Source organism: Heptranchias perlo, chromosome 21 (assembly GCF_035084215.1).
Source record: "Heptranchias perlo isolate sHepPer1 chromosome 21, sHepPer1.hap1, whole genome shotgun sequence".
NCBI lineage: Eukaryota > Metazoa > Chordata > Chondrichthyes > Hexanchiformes > Hexanchidae > Heptranchias > Heptranchias perlo.
The window spans coordinates 30,377,474-30,395,694 of record NC_090345.1 but is presented as its reverse complement, the minus strand read 5'-3'; the positions used below and the strand labels follow the sequence as shown (position 1 = coordinate 30,395,694).

The following is an 18,221-nucleotide window of genomic DNA, read 5'->3' as shown; positions in this document are numbered from 1 at the left end:
GGGCGACATGGACATGTTGGGCCGAAGGGCCTGTTTCCATGTTGTAACTTCTATGATTCTATGATTCTATGAATTATACCTCAGAAATTGCAATCAGGGTCTTATGTACATCATAGAACTCCAATTTTCATATTAAAAGTGCCTCCTGCCTGAAACAGGTAGGTGCCCTACCGCCCTTCTCAGGACCCTACCCAAGATGGCAGAGGCCGGAGCGCCAGGGTAAACAAGGGTAAGTGATCCAATGCCATTCTCAAGCCTCTACCAACCTGTTTATGGCAGGCAGAGGCAGTTAAAATTGGCCTAAAGCTCTCTTCTTGCACCGTGAATCAGGCTGTAGTTTGAAAACTAGCCCAGGTCTCCTGCTGGCTTGCACAATCTTAAAACACAAAACATTTGCTATAGCCTAGAAAGATCAAACTCATTTCTCTGGTAAATCAGGCTTTCCACAGAAAACAATTCCAACCCCTTTGAAGTTATGCTGAAACAAAAGGAAGAACTTACATTTATCTAGTACCTTTCACAACCTCAGGATGTTCCAAAGTGCTTCACAGCCAATGAAGTACTTTTGGATTCTAGTCACTGTTGTAGTGTAGGGAAATGCAGTAGTGATTTGTGCAGAAAGTCCCACAAACAAAAATGAGACAAATCTGTTTTATTGATGCTGGTTGAGGGATAAACGTTGACCAAGGCACTGGGAGAACTCCCCTGTTCTTCTTCAAATAGAGCATTGGATTTTTTACGTCCACATGAGAGGGCAAATGTAGTCTCACTTTAATATCTCATTCAAGAGATAGCACTTATGACAGTGGAGCATTTCCTCAGTACTGCACTGAAGCGAGTGCCTAGATTACATGCTCAAGTCTCTGGAGTGGGACTTGAACCTATGATGATCTGAGTGAGAAGTAAGAATGCTACCACTGAGCCAAGGCTGACACTAGTTAATAGAATATTTTGTAATACATTAAATCCACAAAAAGCTTCATTCTCTTATCAATATTGAACAGATGGCCAACCTTTAACAGTGGTCAAGATGTTTATAATTGAATGTGATTGCTCTGGCCATTTAAAATATTACCACCTTAGACATCACATTGTGCAACTCGCACCTTGTGAAGCCCATTGTAGCTAACCTGTCTGGTCTCTGAACTAATAGCTTTTCCTTTGAGAAATTCCCTGCATGAGATTTAATCCATCAAATGCTGATACCGTAATAAGGGTATCTAAATTTAAAAATTCAACACACACACAAAAAATCAATTTTTGTCATCTAAGCTGACACTCTAGTGCAATACTGAGGGAATGCTGCATTTTCAGAGTTGCTGTCCTTCAGATGAGATGTTCTTTGTGCCTGCTCCAGTTGCTGAGGTCAGCATTAAAGCCCCAATGGTATTTTTCAAAGAAGAGCACAGCGCTCTCCTGGTGACCTAGCCAATATTTCTCCCTCAATTAACACTATGAAAAAATATAGATTAACTGACCATTTATCTCATTATTGTTTGTGGGATTGCACTATGTAATTATCACTTGCGTCTACATAACAGTGATTGTACTTCAAAAATAAATGAAGTGCTTTGGGAAGTTTCTGAGGTATGATAAGGTACTATATAAAAGCAAGCTCTAAGAAGGAATTTCTTTGGGCCAAATCATTGCATTTGAATCCCGAAAGTTGTTCACCATTAATATCTGCAGGAGTTCTCCCAGGCTTCCAAGTAACTTAGCCTATGTATGTTTACATTTATTGCCAGTCCAAATCCATGAAGGTTTTGGTTTATTATGCATACAATCAATTTGAAAATTATAGATTGATTGTCTGTACTCATTAATAAACATTTGTCCAACAACCATTTATACTTCCCTGACAACATATCAGTTGGCTTATACCCTTAAGTATATATCACACTGAAGAACGGAATCACTCTGATTCCTTTTAACATAAAAAACTTTTCTGCGATAACCAGCATTAAATGTCTATCTAAGCACAAAGTGTTCTGTAAAGCATTGATTTTTTTTGGTCGAGTACACAATGTTCCCTGAGAATCAGAAATGAAAAAGGATAAAAAAATATTTTAAATTACACTTCCTATAATAAGGAAGCCCATTTCTGATGACGCAATAAAAAATTTATGGAATCTTTTGAAAGTAAAATTTTAAAAAATTATATTTCCCTCTTCCATCTCTAATGCAAACATTAAATATTTTATTCACTTCTGGGTCCCTCACAATTGCTATGCACTAATCAAATCAAGATTATGGGCTGTAGAGCAGCATCCTGCTGTGGAGAAGCAACAACTCGCATTTATGTAGCATCTGTAATGTAGTGAAATGTCCCAAGATGCTTCACAAATGGGAGTCAGACCGAAGAAGGGGTTTGGGGAGATAGCTAAAGGCACAGTCAAAGCGATAGGTTTTAATGAGGCTTGGAAGGTGAGATGAGACGTAGCAAGTAGAGGGATTTAGGAGAAGAGTTCCAGAGTGTGGGAGTAAAATGGCTAAAGGCTGTGCCATCAATGGTTGAGCAAAGAGAGGGGTACGTGAACAAATGACCAGAATTAGGAGAGTGAAGCAGGGATGCTGGGCTGGAGGAGGTTGCAGAATTAGCATTGAGCGGGGCCATGAAGAGATATGTCGAGATTATGAAGGTTTGGATGAGAGTTTCAGCAGTGACGGTGGTGAGTTAGGGACAGAGACTGGAAATATTTCAGAGATAGAAATAGGCAGTCTTGGTGGTGGACTTGGTGAAGCTCAGTTCAGGTTCAATTAGGACACTGAGGTTACACACCTTTTGAGTTAAGCATGAGTGAGCCGACAGAAAGGGAGATGAATCAGGGTTAAGGCATGAAGTTTGTGGCAGAAACGAAACAGCATGACTTTGGCCTTTTCCAATGTTAAGCTGTAGAATTCTCTGACTCATTTATGATTTGGTCAAACAAGCAGTTGGACAAGCATGTTGGTTTCACTTACCACCTCTCCACTCGACATCAGGACCTTATCACGCAGGCAGTTATGTACAATCCAAATGTGGCCACACCATGGGACATTGCTTTGATACACTAACATAATGCACCACTTATTACCTCAAAATTTCCAGGGACCTCTCCTCTTAAAGAATCAGTGTTGGCAGCTTAGATTACCCTCCTCCTGCCTGTATTTGTTGGCACTAGTGACTGTGCAAGTAATTAGAATAAGAGCATATTTTGGAATAAGAAATATGAAGGAGGACATGCGTGACCCAACACCGTATACGTGTATTTTTTTTATTCGTTCATGGGATGTGGGTGTCGCTGGCAAGGCCAGCATTTATTGCCCATCCCTAATTGCCCTTGAGAAGGTGTGGTGAGCCGCCTTCTTGAACCGCTGCAGTCCGTGTGGTGAAGGTTCTCCCACAGTGCTGTTAGATAGGGAGTTCCAGGATTTTGACCCAGCGACGATGTCAATATGTAGCATGTGGATAGGATGGTTTTTTCTGTTTGTCACTTTTCATGGGCAATAAAGCAAATGGATTGTGATGGAGGCAATTCCAGAGTGCTGTGCTAAACATGGGTATGCCCACAGACTTGGAAAGTAGATGAACTGTTGATAGAGAGCTGGGCATTGTCCTCCTGAGGTACTGCATCATGTTTGCATTGAAATATTATTAAGATGCATTGTGAGACAACACTGTAAGATTATGAAAAGTGTGAGCACACTTACACTGGCAACCTTGCATAGCCCAGCAAATTCCCCTTTAAAAGTGGTCGGGAGAGTGCAATTGGGGGACGGGGGCGGGGGGAGGTGGACTGACGACCCACGTTCTTTAAATGTGAGCCTGGGAGAAGCACCTCTGCTCCTCCAGACTCCACATTCAAGTAAGTAAAAGTGAAAAACTTACCTTGTTGGTTGCAGGTGGTCCCAAGGTCTGGTTTTACTGAGTGCAGTCAACATTGGCGCAGATTGCCTCAGGACAAACCAGTCTTGAAGTGGGGGCCTCAGTCAGGTGTTAGGCCTCATATTTGCATATGCAAAGGGATAACACCTGTTTCAGGCACAGGCCATGGATGTCTATTTTTGTTCCTTTCCCAATATGGCGGGCGCGCAAATCCGGCCAGAAATGTGCGCATGTTTCCTGCCTGCCAGAGGATAGACCATGAATCATAGCATGATAGAATGATACAGCACAGATGGAGGTCATGCGGCTCTTTGAAAGAGCTATCCAATTAGTCCCACTCCCCTGCCTTTTCCCCATAGTTTTCCCCTTCAAAGTATTTATCCAATTCCCTTTTGAAAGTTATTATTGAATCTGCTTCCTCCACGCTTTCTGGCAGTGCATTCCAGATCATCATAACTCGCTGCTTAAAAAAATGTCTCTAAATGTTGCTCTATTTCTGGCGACCATTCACCAGCTGCGGACTTGTATCTCTCCCACCAAGAGTTAAACCCACTCAGTGCTCAATATTGTAGACTCCTGTAATAAATTCTGTTGTGCATCTATTGGAAATTAATATTTCATTGAAAATCCACAATTTTTAAATATTTTAATATTTAATATTCTGTCTTGGATATGGGAGTAGTGCTAGAGGATGGAGGATTGCAAATGTTACACCCCTATTCAAAAAAGAGGAGAAGGATAAATCTAGCAACTGCAGGCCAGTCAGCCTAACGTTAGTGATGGGAAAACTACTAGAGACCATTGTCAAGGACAAAATTAATTTTCACTTGGAGAAGCATTAGCTAATAAGGGACAGCCAGCATGGATTGGTTAAAGGCAAATCATGTCTGACTAACCTGATTGAGTTTTTTGATGAAGTAACAGAGAGGGTTGATGAAGGCAGTGCAACAGATGTATATATGAACTTGCAAAAGGCATTTGATGAAGTACTACATAACAGACTTATTCGGAAAATAGAAGCACATAGGATTAAAGGGATAGTGGTAACTCGGGTATGTAATTGGCTAAGGAATAGGAGGCAGAGAGTAGTGGTGAACAAATGTTTTCCTGACTGGAGAGAAGTATGCAGTGGGGTCCCCTGAGGGTTGTTATTGGGACCACTGCTTTTCTTGTTCTGTATGTATGTGTAATATATATGTATATGTACATGTGTGTATGTATATATATATAGATGTATGTATATATGATCTGGACTTGGGTTTAGGGAGAACAATTTTGAAGTTTGCGGATGATACAATACTTAGCAATGTAATAGTGAGGAGGATAGCAGCAGACTTCAGGAAGACATAGGCAGAAAGGTGAAATGGATAGACACATGGCAGATGCAATTCAATACGGATATATGTGAAGTGACGAATTTTGGGTGGAACAACACGGAGAGCCAGTATAATCTAAATGGTACTATTTTGAGGGGGGGGGAGAGCAGAGGGACCTGGGGGTGCACATCCACAAATCTTTGAAGGTGGCAGGGCAAGTTGATAAGGTGGTTAAGAAAGAGTATGGGATACTTGGCTTTGAAAATAGGGCATTGAATACAAAAACAAGGCAGTCATGCTTGCAAATCACTGGTTAGGCCTCAGCTGGAGTATTGTGTACAATTCTGGGCATCACACTTTAGGAAGGATGTCAAGGCCTTGGAGAGGGTACAGAGGAGGTTTACCAGGATGATACTGGAATGAGGGATGTGGAGAGATTGGAGAAGCTGGGATTGTTCTCCTTAGAGAAGTGAAGGTTAAGGGGAGACATAATAGAGGTATTCAAAATTATGAGGGGTTTTGATAGAGCAAGTAAGGAGAAACTGTTTCCTCCGGCAAGTAGGTCAGTAACCAGAGTTCATAGACTTAAAATAATTGGCAAAAGAACTAGAGGGGAAATGAGGAGAAATCTTTTCACCCAGAGGGTTGTTAAGATCTGGAACGCACTACCTGAAAGGGTGGTCGAAGCAGATTCCAAAGGAACTTTCAAAAGGCAATTGGACATGAACTTGAAGAGGACTAATTTGCAGGGTTATGGGGAAAAAGCTGGGCTGTGGGACTAAATTGGACAGTTCTTTCAAAGAGCCGGCACAGGCACGACAGGCCAAATGGACTCCTTCTGTGCTATAAGATTCTATGATCTAAAATTATCATTTTAACAGCTGAGTTGTTTTGCAGACATATATAAGTGTCTAGTCACTGAGCTGTTGTACTACTGCAGTCTGACATTTTTCCCCTAGGGTAAAACTCTTTGCTGTTATGGATGGTCTTCGACTATAAAAAGAATGTAAAAAGTGAGAGTGACCTCAGATGCCAAAGATGCAGTCAAACCCAAGTGCTAGCCAGCAGACCATAACATGGGTAACAACAGGCATGTTAGAAATCAAACAATTATATACCATGTGAGACTTTTAATGGGATGCATGCATATAAGTGAATGAAGGAACACCTGCAGGTGAACACTGTGGGCTGTGAAGGAACCACGATTACTTCCTGGTCATTGATTGTAAGCTCTTCAAGCACTTTAATACAGTGAGGGGGAGGTGGCTGCAAGTGGCAAATGTGCTTAGTGCAGTGCATTCTTAATGTGCACCTGGCCCCTCTTACCTTTCCTGCCCTGCTAAGGTCATTAAACTTCTTGTGGCACTGGGCTTCCATTCATAGAATCATGGAATTGACACTTACTCTCCTGGTTACCTCTTCCAATGGGCCTAAACAGACCTCTTTTGGGGGCCTTTGTCAGTTTGTTCCAAACAGAGCCTCCTTCCTCTGCTTTATTTGGTCCGGCAGCACTTCCACTGCTGCCTTTGTGAACCTGGGAGCTCTGTGCTCTCCTGCAGAACTAGGATATATTTCTGCTTCAAATCTTCAAACCCTGCTCCCAAGCTGGTTTTCATCACACCTGGCACTTTAAGTAGTAGGAGGCATTCAAATCCTACAGTAGCATGTCACTTTCCACACCAAGTGGGTGAATTCCCAGTCATAGGTGGTAATGTGTGCTAAACCTACCTAGAATATTTAAATGAAGTTGATCCTGGAAAATTCACTGGGCTCATCGCTGGTTCAATCATACTTTCTGGGGTGACTCTGCCAGAAAGGGAAATCTCAACCATTACAAAATGTTTAACAAGCCAAATGATGGCATTGTTGAGACTTCCTAACAATAAGTAGAAAACCAACTGTTATAGCTTAAAATTAAGGAAAAACACAAAGGAAATAGCCCAGATTATTAATATTAAAGTGATGTCCAGATGGTAGGTAGAATCCACCAATTTTCCCCCTCCTCCTCTCCTGAAGGCATTGATACTTGCTTGGCTATGGTACTGATTTCACTTCAGAACTTCAACTAAGCTGAATGTTGGCAGAATATTTGACTGTGGAGGGCATCACATCTGAGTCCAATCCTTGTTCTCAAATGATGTTCAGACAGGTGCACTTCCAGCAGGGGTCACTGGATAACAATCAGGAGCGGGAACCCTGGGTGAAATTCTCCTCCTTAATGCAGAGGCCTTAACTAACTGAACCATCAGCAGAGTCCTTGGCAGCGGAGTCAACTTACTAGTTATATGTAACTTATACTATGCGTAGAACTGCTCTGTATTTGACTGTAAATTACTCTGGATAATTATGTAGCGGTGATGTGCAAATGTTTCAACATCAGGGTGAAGACTGGCAATATTATGAAGATGGACCAATTCAGTCTTGGTGATAGAATGGATGTGGGAAAAGAAACTTTGCTCTGGATCAAGCAGTATACTGAGCTTCGGGACCAGATTTAAGCTGAGGTGAAGTTAGGGGCAGAGGCATAAAGGGGTTTATGGGGCTAGAGAGTATACCTTTTGGTTTTACCAACATTAAGCTGGACAAAATTTTGGCTCATTGAAGACACAATGGTCCCTATGATTTTGGCCTCTCTACTGCTCAGTTTTTCAGCGGGAACAGGGCAATAGTGAGACCAAAATGGCAAAAATAAACTTACTGCTGACTTCCCATCTGAGATCAGTCTGCTACCATTTTCAAGAAGGCCTTAATTTAGGTGGCCAGCACTCTTGCCAGAAACAGGCATGAGTTCATTGTTCAATGAAAATGGTGGTCCTATTACGTTGTTAGGACCCTGATGCCATTTTTGTGCAGTCAAGCACGGCCAAAACACAGTGCAGGAAATGGCCAGAACCAGCATCCCTTAAAGGGATTGCTGGAGGCAGCCCTGGGAATAATAAAAAAAATATTTTGGCACGTTTTGGTAGCAGGATGAGCATAATTACTCTCCCTGCAACTCGTTGTTAATCTCCACCCACCCCCCTTCAATAATGCTTTCCATCACCCCCGCCATGAGCCCAACCCTCCCCTTTAGCCCCTTGCTGTAGGCCTGGATGGCCCACCAGATTTCCCATATCCCTCAAAATGTTGAGCTGCTCATCAGGCTTGGAACATGCTGGCAGCTTGCCAGTTGAATGCAAATATGGGATGACCATCAAAATGGTGTGGGCCTCTCTCTGGTGACATCGGATGGGCATTGCTCCCAATGAACACAGAAGATGTAAATTGACCCCAATATCAAACAGGTGGTTGAAGAGGCAGACAATTGTCATGTGAGGAATTGGAAACACAGTTGAGTGTAATCAGCATATCTATGGAACTTGATCACAAAGTCATAAGATAATAACAGATCAGAAAATTCATGCCACCCATCTTAATTCATCTATTCAGATTATGCCATCAAGAGGAAACAATAGCCGAGGAAGAGAAGGGGGTTGAGGCTAGACCCCAAACGCAACCAGCGGTGGCCATTCAGCAATGGCCATTCAGCGAAGAGAGGAGCCACTATTTAGGGATTTCTAATGATATTCAGATAGCCAAGAAGAGAACCAGCAGAGCAATAGCACAAAAATGGATTTTTGAGAAGAGGTATTGGAGGAGGAGGATAAAGTGACCAACAGTGTCGAAGGCAATGGAAAGGCTAAGGAGGATGAGGAGCAACAACAAACCACGTTCACAGTTACACAGTATATCATTTCTGACTTTGATGAGAGCAGTTTCTATACTCTGGGTGAAGCAGAAACCAGAGGTGACAGGAGAGGCTGACATGAAGCCATAAAGCAGTATGCATTCTGGAACTTTAGAAAGGAACAATAAATTTGAGATTGGGTGTATGATATATATCAGAGTATGTAAGAGATACCAAAGAGTGATTTTAACATTACAATCTAATCTCATGGTTTACATGACATTCTTTGTTCCTGAAATCTATTGACATTTGAACTGCTTTGTTAGATTACTGTCTTATAGCTAGCTATTCCTAGTGTCCAAAATATATATATTATATATAAAATACATAGAAGCTGTGGCATTTCCCTGTATCAGTCATTAAATTGAGCCCTGATGTATCTTCAGGCATCATCACATGATATAGAAGCAGGAGCAGACTGTCCTTCACTGTTTGCATGAGATCTCATTGGGAAAAAAGGAAACAGTGAACTGAAAATGGAGCATGGTGAATAAATGCTATGTTTGTATATATTGTAAAGAACAACATGCTTATGATGGTGACATGAGGCTATAAAATATGTCAGGGTAAATTTTCACCTTCAATGGAATGAAAATTGGTTGGATTTTATAAAGGGTGGGCGATCCACTGCACAAGATTACTGCCCATGCGGTGATGATGAAATTTACCCCCTCGTTTTTAGATGATGTTGATAAATAATTTGAGCTTCACTCCTATGACAGCATCTCAACCACTTGATGTGTTACTGCCTTGTAACTAATGTCCTACATTTAAACTACAGAGAATACCACAGTGAAAACGTTGTTACATTAATTTACTGCTGGCAGTCCATCTCTCTGGCCATATCCTCTTGTACTCCAGGATAATCCTAGAAATCCCAAACTCCTCTATGTTGCTGATAACTGCTTCCTCCTAGCTCTCTCCGCTGCCCCCACCACCCTCATATCATCTCTCGCAGCCTCCCTCAGACCTCCTGGACCATCCCGAGCTCACCCCTATGCTAGTTACGACTGCATTACACGATACAGCTTCTCTTTATCTCCACCCCAGTGCTCATCAGATTCAACTTCTCTATGTGACCCACCACCCATTCCCTTGATATACCCTCTCCCAATTCAACTCCTGACCACACAACTACACTTCCTTGGCTCAATGTTTGCTAACATTGTCAACTGCTCCATTCCCTCAGGCATGGTTCCCTCCCACTTTCAGAACTGGCTTAATCACTGCACATCTTCCTGCTCAAAGTCACCAAAACATGCTGTATGACTGTGACTGCAGTACATTATCTGTTCTTATCCTCCTCAAGCTTAGGCTTTTGACACCATTGACCACACCACTTCCTCCACCACATCTCTTCTATAATCCAACTCTATGGCAATATGCTCAATTCATTCCATTCTTACTGTCCCAACACAGCCAACTCTTCCACAGTAGTTTCTCCTCCTGTGCCCGCACAATCACCTCCAGTATGCTCCATGTTTCCGTTCTTGGCCCTTTCCTATTCCTCGCCCATATCTTGATCCAACAACTGTCCCTCTGCTGTCCAATTACCTGACCAATATCAAGTCATGGATGAGCCAGAACTTTTTGCAGCTCAACATTGGCAAAACCAAAACCATCCTGTTTGGCTGTGCCAAAAAATGCCATGCCTTTGCCCTTGATCCCATCTCCCTCCTGGATGCCAGCTCAAACTCAACCTGATGGTGCATAACCTCGGTAGCATGTCTGGCCCTGAGCTGAGCTTGAAATCCCTCACCTCCAATATTAACTTTTCCAGTACCCTCCTCAACAGTCTTCTGAGCTCCAACCAAAATAAACTCCAACTCATTTAGAACTCTGTCATCTGTATCCTGTCCTGCACAAGTCCCACTCATCTTGCTCTCCTTCTTTGGTTCCCCATGCCTCAGCACATTGACTTGAACATCATTGTCCTCAAGTATAAACCCTCCATGCTTCTGCAACGTCCTCCAACTCTGTCCCTGCTTGCACACTCAGTTCTTCAAATTCTGGTCTACTGTGCATTCACCCCTCCCTCTCTCTACCAATGGTGGTAGAGCCTTCAGCCATCTTGTCTCCCAGTCGGGCACTCTCTTTCCAAACCCCTCCATCTTTTTACATTTCTTCACCACCTTGCAAATACTCCTTAAAATTGACCTCTTTACTGTGTCTTCCACCTCTCCTAATTTCCCTCCTGTTTGGGTCTGAGTTCCTACTGTGCCTTGGTACGTTTTACTGCATTAGTTGTGATAGAAGCATGAGCTGTTTTTGGTTACATTATGCTGTAGCTGTCAAGACCTCAGGGGCCTCTTCTCCAAGTAAGTTGGCTATTCACTTTTAGTAACATTTTATAACTTTTGAAATTTCTTGAGGCTACCCTACCCATTCTGTAGACTTTACATTCTGAAAGTCAGAGTTACTAACAGGCCTGTGTGTGTGTGTGTTAATGATGAATGGAGTACATAAAATAAATACATTGAAGATTTATTTGGCTAGAGTCTCAATCTGACCATTGCAGAAGTCACTTTTTTTTCGGACAAACATTAATAACTCGGTCTGAAACAGCAAACTGACACAATGATGCTTTTTAACGTTATATTAAAGCAGAGATGTGCTATTAATTCATAATTTGTATCATTTTTATTATTGTAAGACTTGTATTGATACTAGACATTCAAATGCAACATTGTGTAGCCGATCAGAAACAAAGGATATAACCCTCAAAAATCCATTTTTTGGAAGATTTAAGTGTAATCTCATTTTATAATTCCATACTCCAGCACAGCAAGAGGGAAGCCCAGTGCATTACTTAATGTATCATTCACGTGGCATACGGATATCCAGCAATGCTTCGGCTGCAGTGTTAGAAGGAAACTGATTGGCTTTTCGTGTAGCAGTATTTAATTCAATGTGCAACCCCAGGATGATATTTACCAATACAAGTTTTATACAAGCATTGTTTTATTTGCAGCAATTTCCCTCTCATTATTTGTGCTGCCTTTTATTATTTCAAGTTAAATTAATTCCAATGTTGTTACCACGGTTACACAAAACTTCTGAAACAATTAAAATATGCCCTGAGGAAGTAACGTGGAAAATGTAGAAGCAACAAATATAACCTGTAGCATTTTCTATGCCCTGTTAGTTTCTTCTTAGGCCTTATACTAGAGTAGGTGCCATATTGTGCTGACAGTGCAGGCAATCACAGTGCTGCTACTTAGCTTTCCTGGAGTTCAGCATTTTTAGTAACACACTAGTCTCCAGAGATATCAATTCTTATTTAGCATTTTGTGTAGTCATGTGTCAACTGAAATTATGCTACTGCCAACCAAATGTTAGCTTTGATTTGTTTTGTTTGACACTCTTCAATAAACATTAAGAAGAACTTAAGGCTCACAATTACACCTCTATGAAGGCCTTGTTACAAAAGAGCATTATAATGGTGGTACAGTAATCCTATTCTTCATCACTTGACTCTATGCTGTTATATAGCACAGATGCCAGCCAGATCGTGAGAATATCCATAGAATCTTTAACTCCTCCCCCACCCCCTCATCCGAGCCAGGCAGCTACCATCTTCTTTGACAAAAGTTAACATTTAAAGAGCATCCAGCTGGATTTAACAGCACATGCAAAACACCACCACAGCAAGTCCGATCACATTTTTTATGCACGACTCTATGCATCTGCACCACTCAATCATAAAACAAAATGACTTTTCTGTTAGTGTCAATAAATAAATAAATACATTGATCCCAGCAGAATTAACAAGCAACAGAGTGAGAAGCATCACGTCACATATGCACTGTGCCCTAGAACCAAATGAATTGTAAAATGAAATAGCAGCAATAAATATTTCATGAAATTACAATTATCAGATAAAGCACTAGTAATGTCCCCATTGAAAATAGATGCATGACTATATTCTGATGAACCGTGACAGATTTAAATGATCTACCAGATTTCTAATGTCCCACCTCTAAAGGCTGCAGTCTGCATATTAAACAGTGACCAGACATAAGGCCTTTACATCAATTAGGATTCAGTGAGTTTAGTGAGATTAAATAAAATTTACAGCTGCATTGAAAGAGAAGCTTCCATTTCAATCAGGTTTAAAATTTTACCAAGAGCCCATAGACAGCTATGTACATTGTAAATATGTAAATTTAACAGACGTTGAGGCAGCTTAAGTGATAAGATTTAAGAGCATCTGTCAAATACAATGTCTGTTAAATCAAATGTTTTTAAAATAATTCTTCCAGTTTTTTTTTTGCTATTTTAATATTAATTTCAAGAAGGCATACTTCCTCCTTGGCTTTCCTTCAAGGTACTGCAGTTTATTCTAACTGATACAACTAAACCACACAGTCCATCAGATAAATAATGTAGCCTGTGGCATGCAAGGTGAAACATCTTCATTACAGAATGAAATCACTAACCTTAAATGCATGTTCCAAAGTACAGTGCACCGACATGGTAGTGTTCTAACGTTTGAGGAGGTGCCCTTTGCTGTATGCATTGCTATTTATCCTCGCAAACTGTAGGTTGTTTTTTTGCAAACACATTTAAAGGTATTTTGCCAGGCACACAAGACAGCATTATCCAAACAGAATGATTCGTCCTGATGCTCTAGGAATTTAATTCAGGCCCTCAGCCTCTCCCAGTAAAAAAAATGCTGGAGAGTATTAATGATTCATCAAAAACCCTTCTGTGCATAATTTTAAATGAATCAAACAAGATATCTGCTTACCATGTGCACACCCCCAAGTGAAGAATCAGGCCAGCAGAGAGAGACTGAGGATGTATTTCACACACGGGCTGCAGCTTCTCAGTGATTCACTCTGAGCCTTGCTCCCTCCTGGGAGAATGAGCTCATTCCAAGCCGCCAACAGCCGCTCCTCAGCCATTGCAGTGTCACTGCAGATCGTATACTGAGTGCAGGCACGTCATCAAAGAAGATCAGTTATAAAGCCAACCCAGACCATCCCTTCCCTAATTTATGATCTGAATGGCATATATCTTATTAGTCTGTCATCAGCCAAAAAAATCTAAGAGAACACCTGTAATAGATTGAAAAAGAGACTTTAAAGTTACAATTTGCAGCGAAAAATCATCCTGAGATCCTTTATACTAAGACATTTTATCTACTTGAGAACACAGTGAAACAGATTAGAGGGTTACCATGGCATTCCAACCGGCTTTTCATTCATACAATATTATCTTTTCAGAGACAGGATTATATAAATGCACAATAGCAGACTGTTGCAGTGTGCAGCAGAGACTGACTGCATTCACTGGCTTCCTTTTAGAAAAGCTACAGCAAATTCATCATGTTTAACATAACTTCCAGATGCTTCCACGTATAATCGTGGAATTGGGGTGCTGACAGGTCATCAGTGATAAGAGTGTAATTACAAGTGTTCACTATGTAATTAGTTAATTAAGTAAAAATTATCCAAATTACTTCCAAAGTGATATAAATCGTAATGGGATTAGGGAAGCACTGATCCAAAGCTTACCGTTGCTCTAAAATGATTTCTAAAATAAATCTTAAGAATCTATCATAGCAAAATAAAACTATTGCTTGTATATAGAATATATAATTTTACAAAAAAAATTGTTTATATTTGTACACTTAGATTGTAAGGTATTAAACAGCATGAATCCACACCTGAGTCAAGTGTCTGACTGCGCACAACAGACATTAACTGAGAGCACCTCGATGATGTCATGTTTATGTCAAACTGCAAAACCACAATTCAAAACCTAGGCAGTTAGAGGTTTGGGCTAAGGAGGATTGTTTGGTTTTCAACTTACAAAACTCCAAAGTCCAAAGCCAAAAACTGATCCTGATAATTCAGATCAGTGTGCAGACTACCAGAGAACGTCAAAACATTTCTCCTTCTAAGCCATGAGGTATTAAGACGCATACACACACACACACACACACACACGAGTTGCTAAAGATTGAATGTAAACATTCCTTTAGACAACCAGGAATTGAACCCAAATATATACCTTGGCTGCTACTGATTGGACTCACTCTCATAATTAAACAGCCGTTACAGGCCAAAATAATTACATTCAGATCACCAATGGTGAAGGAATTGAACATATACTCCTGCCAGCCCTCAGAAATTGGACCCTATTCTTTCTTACCTGCTTTTACATTGTCTGGGGTCACACTTAGACTGAGTCGTCTGCCAGCAATTGCACTCAACCAGGCCACTGGTCTGTATTGAATTTAATTGTTCTCAATAAGTAAAAACTTTGTTAATGAAGGTTCAGGTCAACATGCATTATACCTCATGGCTTTTAGAAACAATTTTAGGAGGACTGGCAAAAGTTAGCAAGTGCTCCTTTAATGGTAATGTACCAAATTGCTATGCCTTCATGCATGTTAAGCGGAAGCACTATCTATAACATAGACAATTTTTTTTTTCCTCAAGAACTTCCAGGGATTGTCTCCCCATCCCTACATTAGAGTAACTTGGATTGCCATCCCATTTGACTGGCAGATATATAACTTTATTGCTGTAGCTTCAGTCACTGGTGCCAATACAGGATAGTTCCAAGTATAATAAATATCCCTTTATGTAGCATCATTAGAACTCCGAACTTATTCTTTTGTTCCTCCTTATTAACATACTACCACTTTTTTATTAAGTGACAAGTACATCTCAATCTAAAGCAGCCCAAACTGAGCCAAATTCGGGCATTTGCAAATAAAATCCAAATGGATAAAAGCAGAACTTGCTTTCATCTCAAACAGCGAAGAGGGCGTTCTACTTCTGTGGCTACTGAAGTGTATTCAAGGTCTAACCTTCAGTCTCGCCCAAGGTTTGTATCACAGATTTAACAACAGTGATGAAACTGTTGATCAGCTCTTCGCTGCTATTCTCCTGTTTAACAGTAATTTGTAGGTCCTTCTTGCCTGTTTCAATTAACAGTTCGGTCAAAAACAGTGACCCAGTTACTATGGGTTGCTATGAACATCTAGCACTAAATTTGGGCTAGTGGTCATTTCTTGGCATTTGCACAGAATGCTTTATGAACACAATAAGTATTGAAAAATAAAGAATTAACAAGCTATTCTAGGGTTAATATATAATCCCTGAATGGTTAAAGTTGCTCATCCCATTTATTTGCTATTACTAAGAAAATTGTATCATAGAGCAAACCTGCTAAATTATTTCATGTAGGCTGACCCTTTGAATTGGTTACGACTGTTGCACTTGTTGACATAATAATAGCTCAGACCCAACTTTGGCACATCTATCACTGAAAACTCCAATCTCTCAATGTAATTGTCTTCAGTTTGACTTCATATAATATCTGTCAAAACTCTATGCTTATTCTCCTTACTGTCAAAGCTGTGTCACAGCAAAAAATGCTACCATTGGAAAAACAGTCACACATGTATGGGTTTCATAGTTAAACCTGTTCTCACCATCATAAAACATGGAGCATGAGATATATCAATGTCAGCTTTTGTGTAATCTGCACTATGATTTCAGTCTCAATGTACTTCAGCAAAATCTTACTACAACCAGCTTTCTGAGAATTTTTGGATTGGCTTTGGAGGGGATTTTTGACTTTTGCTCAAAATGGGCATGAAGTCGGCAGAGCAGCCACGCAACCTGCCCGAAGCCAGTTTCAGCAGGCCCAAATCATTTTCAGGTTTGGGCTTCATTTGAATGTAGCCGATGGTTATAGGAGGGTGGAAAATCAGCTGTTTCCTACGCTGAGCTGGCCTTGCAGGTCAGGCCTGGGAGGAGGGAAACCAATCCCAGAGGTGGGTGGGCATATTTTTTTTAAGGGTGGAATAAATTATGTTTTTTTATTCAAACAAATCCAATGTTAGATGGCAGAACTATTGCTGGACATTGGACAACCAGAATTTATAAATATGATGCAATTTACTCGAAGAAAAATCTATACAATTTTAGTTCAGTTCCTTTTATGTCCATATAACCCTATTCCTTCTTTCAATGACAGCATTAACACACTAAACCCCTCAATGAACTGCCAGCAATAACCTATTAGCATTTATAAACAGTGCTGTAGGGTAGAAACCTATAGAAAAGAAAGAAAAACTCCTTCATTCACATGAAAGATGAAGCGATATAGACCTCAATACTTAGCACGCTCTATCAACCTTAAGCTGCACACTTTCACTTGAGAATCACTGAAAACCTAATAGCCATTGCATGAGTGCTTAAACTCCAGTATGCTTAGCCTACTGCACGTTTCTTATCAGTACATAACCTTGTGGTGCATGGTTTTAAAAAAAAAGTATCTTTAGAACATATTGTCTCATTCCTGGAAATGCAAACAAGTGATTCCACATTCCAGCCCAGTCCTGATTAGTCCAAGTCATGCGAGAAATTGGATCGTGTCCCAAGAAAGTCCTCTCAACAAAAAAAACTAACACCATGGGGGGAATTTTAACCCCAGTTACCGTCGCAAGGACATCTGCCCTAAGCCGGCAGGGTCTTTTTTAAATATGCCGATAATATCATCCGGACCCAAATGCTATTTTTACCTGAGGCCTGAGTGGGGTGCAGTGGTGGTTTCCCTGCAAAGACCAAACCTGCCAGGAACAAAAGAGGCTCACTAAGGCAAGTTTTAAAAAAAATTTGTAAAGTTCTTTGTGGGCCAGGAAGAGCACGAGTGCTCCTCTAGGCCCCACAAGGAAACCTTAGGCCTCCCCTGCCCGAGCCCTCACAGCCATGTGTCATGGACCGTTCCCGTGGATTCCTGGCAGTGGTCTACAAACTGGCCAATTTTAATGGCCAGCAGCCAACTTACTGGCCCTTTAGATTAAAATTGGTCGAGCTTCCCTACTGCCGCTCCCGAACGGACTGTCTCTCGCTAGGCCGCGTTCCTGCCTGGGAGATAAAATTGACCCCTATGTACCTGTACTCATTGTTTTCTGCTAGAAGAAATCAATGGTTATTACAAATAAACATTTATCTTGGGCTGGAAATTGCTTTAAAAAGAACGGTGAGCTCAACAGCGCTCAACGTTGTTAGTGGCCAAATGAAAGAGCAAGTTCCAGCGTTCGCTGATGCGCGTCAAATGCAGAAATCCACAACTTGCTCTTCCTGCTTCGCCGGCAAGCTGACAGGTTTGCCTTAAAGAGATATCTCCGGCTGCAATCAACAGAATCAATGGACCAGTGCCAACTTGCTCTTCTGCCAGCTGGAAACTAACAAATATCGCCACAAAACAGGTATGTTTAAATATACCACGTCCAAACTAAGTTTTAAAAGCACGGTAAGTCTTAATGACTGCCGTACAACTAAAAATT

General features: G+C 40.9%; 1 protein-coding gene across 9 annotated transcripts in view; it reads right to left on the bottom strand.

The window, feature by feature from the left end:
• jakmip3 (Janus kinase and microtubule interacting protein 3) overlaps positions 1–13,927 on the bottom strand; it is a 298,954-nt gene extending 285,027 nt beyond the window's left edge. For all 9 annotated transcript variants that reach the window (XM_068002403.1, XM_068002402.1, XM_068002401.1 and 6 more), the window contains exon 1: positions 13,659–13,927. The gene's annotated coding sequence lies outside the window, so the exon portion shown is untranslated. The remainder of the gene's footprint in view (positions 1–13,658) is intronic.
• Positions 13,928–18,221: the final 4,294 nt, after the last annotated feature.